Source organism: Squalius cephalus (assembly GCF_949319135.1).
Source record: "Squalius cephalus genome assembly, chromosome: 11".
Taxonomy (NCBI): domain Eukaryota; kingdom Metazoa; phylum Chordata; class Actinopteri; order Cypriniformes; family Leuciscidae; genus Squalius; species Squalius cephalus.
This window is the reverse complement of record NC_137132.1, coordinates 40,421,049-40,428,070: the sequence shown is the minus strand read 5'-3', so window position 1 is coordinate 40,428,070 and position 7,022 is coordinate 40,421,049. Positions and strand designations below refer to the sequence as shown.

Genomic DNA, 7,022 nt, shown 5'->3' with positions numbered 1-7,022 from the left:
AGCCATGAACACTTTGCCGGAGGATAGCTCAGTGAAATCAGCACATGCCCAACCCAGAGATTTCTTCCAGAAAGAGGGATTCGGCAGGGCTGTCCAGTTTCACTATATCTTTTTCTTATTGTATCACAGGCCTTCTGTCATTTTACTAAGGATAGTAAACTAGAAGAGTTCATATTGCTGGTAGATTGTAATTAGTCAACTAGCGGACGACACAGCCTTATTATTAAAGAACTCCAGCCAGGTTCATCAGGCAATTAAAAGTATGCGGCTCTTTTCAGATGCCTCAGGTCTATGCCTTAATATTAACATGTGAAGTATTAGCCTTGAAAAGCTCCCCCTGTGTCTATGGATGGCATCCCTGTTAAAGAAGCTGTTCATTATTTGGGAGTTGTTGTCTCGAAGTGAGCAAGATAGAGTTTCTCTGAATTTTAACCCAGCTTTTGACAAGGTTAAAGCTGATTTAATCTCTGGTTATTAAGGGACCTGTCCCTCAGCGGTAGAGTCCTTCTGTCACAGGCTGGAGATGTCTAGACTAGCCTATGTTGCTTCATCTATTCATTTTAGACAATAAAACTATTGGTCAGATTTTATCTAATTTGCTATGGAAGAATCATGTGCACTACATTCGTAAATCTGTTGTTTTAAGTCCGCTTAAAAGAGGTGGCCTTGATTTTCTATTTCTCTACTTTAAATAATACTCTCAAAATAAATTGGTTAAAATTTTGTTTGAAAAAAACCTTCTTTGTGGAATTTTATTCCTAATTTTATTTTTGATCGACTTGGGGGCCTTTCTTTTTTACTAATGTGTGATTATAAAACTGACAGATTGCCAGTGGAACTTCTGTCATGCTCAAGCTTTATCGGCTTGGGGACTGACTTTTATTAAAGCTGGTTTGAAAAGGGTATTGTTTTAGTTTGTCATTTGTTTAACACTGAAGGATACCTTATGACGTATGACGAGTTTCTTGTGAATTATTATTGGTTACTTTTATTTTTGTATATGTGTTTTCTTTGCTCCCCTGGCTCTAGAATTGTATGTTGTCTTGTTTTGTTGTTTAAAGCAATAATAATAATAATAAAAAAGTCTTCTATGGGGCAATAACGTAAGATACAAGGTAATGGAGCCTTTTACACACTGTTGTGTTTCTTTAGAAATAAACAATGGATTAATGGAGTCTTTAAACGCCTCAGATGTAAAGTTATTCGCTGTCAAAGTGACGCCAAAATGAATGGGAGTCAGTGGATGCTAACAGCAGGAGATGGTCTCAGGGAAGCTCCAGTGTCCGGGTGATGGATCACCCCTCGGTTACACACTATATTCGCAGCTGGTCACGATTAAACACGTTCCCAATGCGAAATAAGCAGCAGCGATTGTAGCTTTTGAAAGGGAACTGGAGAACTGAAGAAGAGAAGAACAGAAGAACTGAAGAACAGAATAATGTTTGCGCCATCTAGTGGACAAACAGATAAACTCTTTCAGCAAGATTTCTTTTTTTTTAAATTAATCTTTACTCTCTGTCTCTTACCAAAGATGCACTTTTTTTTTTTTTTTTTTTAAAGCGTTTTCAAAACCTATTATTCATTTATGCAATATTTTATCGATCATGTTCAGATCTCTGCCGTCACGTGATATATGTTACTTTTCTCAGCGTTTCTAATCATGTGCCGTTCGCAGTGGACACTGACAGGCATTTATATTTATTTATTTTATAGTAACAGATGAGACAGATGTCCGTTTGAATTTCAGACTAAATGATCCAGTCACACCAGAAGGAAAAGCGACGGCATGTATAAGTATATTTGAGTTTGTCGACGGTGACAGTGTCGGACACCGGATGTGACGAGCAGATGACGCATGCGGATGTTTGTCTCGGCACGAGCACGTGACGCGGGTTGAGTTATGTCGCTGCTCGAGTTGATAAAGAATGACTTTAAACATCTCGGAAATAAAACACACAAGCGATAGCGAAACACAGCACCGTTACTGCGAGGTAAGTAGAGCTCTGTCTATCTCTGTCCTGACAGGTGTGGGCATCACTGTCTCAGACCGGCTGTGCTTAATTAGGCCAATATGTTCCTTAGTGTGTGTGTGGAAGTAATTAGTTACAGTAGAAAACGAGCTGATGTGTTATATTATTATTATTATTATTATTATTATTATTATTATTAATAATAATAATAAACAGAGCGACATGTTTTTGAGAACTTCCGGTTTCTCTCTCTCTCTCTCTCTCTCTCTCTCTCTCTGTTCTCTCTCTCTCTCTGTTCTCTCTCTGTTCTCTCTCTCTCTCTGTTCTCTCTCTGTTCTCTCTCTCTCTCTCTCTCTCTCTGTTCTCTCTCTCTCTCTCTCTCTCTCTGTTCTCTCTCTCACTCTCGCTCTCTCTCTGTTTTCTCTCTCTCTCTCTCTCTCTCTCTCTCTCTCTCTGTTCTCTCTCTCTCTTTCTCTCTCTGTTCTCTCTCTCTCTCTCTCTCTCTCTCTCTCTGTTCTCACTCTCGCTCTCTCTCTGTTTTCTCTCACTCTCTCTCTCTCTCTCTCTCTCTCTCTCTCTCTCTCAGTTGTAAGCTAGTATATGGGCATGAAGTATATCGCCCTGTCAGACACATACATCATAGATTAAACATGACAGGATATGAATACGACACATTACACACCACTATACGTTCGCGTGTACCTGTGTGGATGAAGGAGGGAATAGAGCAGAACTATTGCAGTGTTTCAGTGAGTCGAAGTGTTAGTGGTTTTAAGGACTCTAACCCTAACCTATAGTGGTAGAGTGAGAGAGTTCCCAGTCCTGATGGAGGCATGGGATCAGTGGTTTCCCTGAGGTCTCTGCTTTACAGCACTGGTTCAGTTCCACACAGCGGATTAATAAAACAGCCTATATGATAAGATCATCATTAAAGTAATAACCAAGAAAATAATTTGGTCAAACAAATATATAGAACAAACATTAAACAGGAATAAATAAAACAGGAAGTGGGAGCTGTGTCTGAGTAGTACCCAATAATCATGATAGTTTTCAATGTAAAAAAGCTCCTTTATCCTTATTTACATTAGATTAGTAGTATTTTTATAAAGAAATATGCTATCACTTTTTATTAGATGGATTAGAGTCATTCAATATTCTTCTTTAAAATGTAAGTCACATATGAAACCAGCATTCATCTCAGCAACACCTGGCACATGCGTCTTAAACTAGATTTGTCCATTTCTTTACTGTAGTATTTTATTTGTTAAAAATACATGTACATGTGCATGTGTTTGTGCGGACGAAGGAGTCGCATGTAAAGCTCTGCGAGAGACTGGAGACGGCAGAAGCGGTTTCATCGGTCCTTTCCAAGCCTACGTCCTCCAAACCCATCCTGTGGAAACACACCGTCCTTCAGCAGATCCTCCCTGTTGGGCTGTGTCTGTCTGACTCTACTGCACTGTTTTATCATCAGTCTTCCTCTAATGTTGCCCAAACACGGCATGACACTGAAGGTCCCGTATCTGGCCTCTGTGTTGAGATATTGTGGTGAGAGAATGTGGCTGTTTTTTATGGAAGCTTGTTTCCGCCTCAGAATAAAACAGTTTAAAAGATAATTGTGACTTTTTTTATGAGATAACATAAAAAGTCAGAATTGCGAGAGAAAAAGTAAGAATTGCGAGAGAAAAAGTCAGAATTGCCAGAGAAAAAGTCAGAATTGCGAGAGAAAAAGTCAGAATTGCGAGTAAAAAGTCAGAATTGCAAGAGAAAAAGTCAGAATTGCGAGAGAAAAAGTCAGAATTGCGAGAGAAAAAGCCAGAATTGCGAGAGAAAAAGCCAGAATTGCGAGAGAAAAAGTCAGAATTACGAGACAAAAGTCAGAATTGCGAGACAAAAGTCAGAATTGCGCGAGAAAAAGTCAGAATTGCGCGAGAAAAAGTCAGAATTGCGCGAGAAAAAGTCAGAATTGCGCGAGAAAAAGTCAGAATTGCGAGACAAAAGTCAGAATTGCGAGAGAAAAAGTCAGAATTGCGAGACAAAAGTCAGAATTGCGAGACAAAAAGTCAGAATTGCGAGACAAAAAGTCAGAATTGCGCGAGAAAAAGTCAGAATTGCGAGGCAAAAAGTCAGAATTGCGAGAGAAAAAGTCAGAATTGCGAGACAAAAGTCAGAATTGCGAGTAAAAAGTCAGAATTGCGAGTAAAAAGTCAGAATTGCAAGAGAAAAAGCCAGAATTGCGAGAAAAAGTCAGAATTGCGAGGCAAAAAGTCAGAATTGCGAGAGAAAAAGTCAGAATTGCGAGAGAAAAAGTCAGAATTGCGAGTAAAAAGTCAGAATTGCAAGAGAAAAAGTCAGAATTGCAAGAGAAAAAGTCAGAATTGCGAGAGAATTGCGAGAGAAAAAGCCAGAATTGCGAGAGAAAAAGCCAGAATTGCGAGAGAAAAAGCCAGAATTGCGAGAGAAAAAGTCAGAATTGAGAGAGAAAAAGCCAGAATTGCGAGTAAAAAGCCAGAATTGCGAGAGAAAAAGTCAGAATTGCGAGAGAAAAAGCCAGAATTGCGAGTAAAAAGCCAGAATTGCGAGAGAAAAACTCAGAATTGCGAGTAAAAAGTCAGAATTGCGAGACAAAAGTCAGAATTGCGAGAGAAAAAGCCAGAATTGAGAGAGAAAAAGTCAGAATTGCGAGGAAAAAGCCAAAATTGAGAGAGAAAAAGCGAGAATTGCGCGAGAAAAAGCGAGAATTGCGCGAGAAAAAGTCAGAATTGCGAGAGAAAAAGTCAGAATTGCGAGAGAAAAAGTCAGAATTGCGCGAGAAAAAGTCAGAATTGTGAGAGAAAAAGTCAGAATTGCGAGAGAAAAAGCCAGAATTGAGAGAGAAAAAGTCAGAATTGCGAGTAAAAAGTCAGAATTGCGAGAGAAAAAGCCAGAATTGAGAGAGAAAAAGTCAGAATTGCGAGGAAAAAGTCAGAATTGAGAGAGAAAAAGTCAGAATTGCGAGTAAAAAGTCAGAATTGCGAGAGAAAAAGTCAGAATTGCGAGTAAAAAGTCAGAATTGCGAGAGAAAAAGTCAGAATTGCGAGTTAAAAGCCAGAATTGCGAGAGAAAAAGTCAGAATTGCGAGAGAAAAAGTCAGAATTGCGAGTTAAAAGCCAGAATTGCGCGAGAAAAAGTCAGAATTGCGAGAGAAAAAGTCAGAATTGCCAGTTAAAAGCCAAAATTGCGCGAGAAAAAGTCAGAATTGCCAGTTAAAAGCCAGAATTGCGAGAGAAAAAGTCAGAATTGCCAGTTAAAAGCCAGAATTGCGCGAGAAAAAGCCAGAATTGCGAGACAAAAAGTCAGAATTGAGAGAGAAAAAGTCAGAATTGAGAGAGAAAAAGCCAGAATTGCGAGTAAAAAGCCAGAATTGTGAGAGAAAAACTCAGAATTGCGAGTAAAAAGTCAGAATTGCGAGACAAAAAGTCAGAATTGCGAGACAAAAGTCAGAATTGCGAGAGAAAAAGCCAGAATTGCGAGAGAAAAAGTCAGAATTGCGAGACAAAAAGTCAGAATTGAGAGAGAAAAAGTCAGAATTGAGAGAGAAAAACTCAGAATTGCGAGGAAAAAGTCAGAATTGAGAGAGAAAAAGCCAGAATTGCGAGTAAAAAGCCAGAATTGTGAGAGAAAAACTCAGAATTGCGAGTAAAAAGTCAGAATTGCGAGACAAAAAGTCAGAATTGCGAGACAAAAGTCAGAATTGCGAGACAAAAGTCAGAATTGCGAGAGAAAAAGTCAGAATTGCGAGGAAAAAGCCAGAATTGAGAGAGAAAAAGGCAGAATTGCGAGGAAAAAGGCAGAATTGCGAGTTAAAAGGCAGAATTGCGAGAGAAAAAGTCAGAATTGCGAGTAAAAAGTCAGAATTGAGAGAGAAAAAGGCAGAATTGCGAGGAAAAAGTCAGAATTGCGAGAGAAAAAGTCAGAATTGCGAGAGAAAAAGTCAGAATTGCGAGAGAAAAAGTCAGAATTGCGAGAGAAAAAGTCAGAATTGCGAGTAAAAAGTCAGAATTGCTAGAGAAAAAGTCAGAATTGCTAGAGAAAAAGTCAGAATTGCGAGAGAAAAAGTCAGAATTGCGAGAGAAAAAGTCAGAATTGCGAGAGAAAAAGTCAGAATTGCGAGTAAAAAGTCAGAATTGCGAGACAAAAATCAGAATTGCGAGAGAAAAAGTCAGAATTGCGAGAGAAAAAGTCAGAATTGCGAGTAAAAAGTCAGAATTGCGAGAGAAAAAGTCAGAATTGCGAGTTAAAAGCCAGAATTGCGCGAGAAAAAGCGAGAATTGCGCGAGAAAAAGCGAGAATTGCGCGAGAAAAAGCGAGAATTGCGCGAGAAAAAGCGAGAATTGCGCGAGAAAAAGTCAGAATTGTGAGAGAAAAAGTCAGAATTGCGAGAGAAAAAGTCAGAATTGCGCGAGAAAAAGTCAGAATTGTGAGAGAAAAAGTCAGAATTGCGAGAGAAAAAGCCAGAATTGAGAGAGAAAAAGTCAGAATTGCGAGTAAAAAGTCAGAATTGCGAGAGAAAAAGCCAGAATTGAGAGAGAAAAAGTCAGAATTGCGAGGAAAAAGTCAGAATTGCGAGGAAAAAGCCAGAATTGAGAGAGAAAAAGTCAGAATTGCGAGTAAAAAGTCAGAATTGCGAGAGAAAAAGTCAGAATTGCGAGTAAAAAGTCAGAATTGCGAGAGAAAAAGTCAGAATTGCGAGTTAAAAGCCAGAATTGCGAGAGAAAAAGTCAGAATTGCGAGAGAAAAAGTCAGAATTGCGAGAGAAAAAGTCAGAATTGCGAGTTAAAAGCCAGAATTGCGCGAGAAAAAGTCAGAATTGCGAGAGAAAAAGTCAGAATTGCCAGTTAAAAGCCAGAATTGCGCGAGAAAAAGTCAGAATTGCCAGTTAAAAGCCAGAATTGCGAGAGAAAAAGTCAGAATTGCCAGTTAAAAGCCAGAATTGCGCGAGAAAAAGCCAGAATTGCCAGTTAAAAGCCAGAATTGCGAGAGAAAAAGTCAGAATTGCCAGTTAAAAGCCAG

General features: G+C 39.0%; 1 protein-coding gene across 1 annotated transcript in view; it reads left to right on the top strand.

Annotated features, from left to right (window-relative positions):
- The first annotated feature begins 1,839 nt into the window (after window positions 1-1,839).
- Window positions 1,840-7,022, top strand: part of pcsk7 (proprotein convertase subtilisin/kexin type 7) — a 28,124-nt gene continuing 22,941 nt past the window's right edge. The window contains exon 1 of the mRNA XM_079885367.1: window positions 1,840-1,991. The gene's annotated coding sequence lies outside the window, so the exon portion shown is untranslated. The remainder of the gene's footprint in view (window positions 1,992-7,022) is intronic.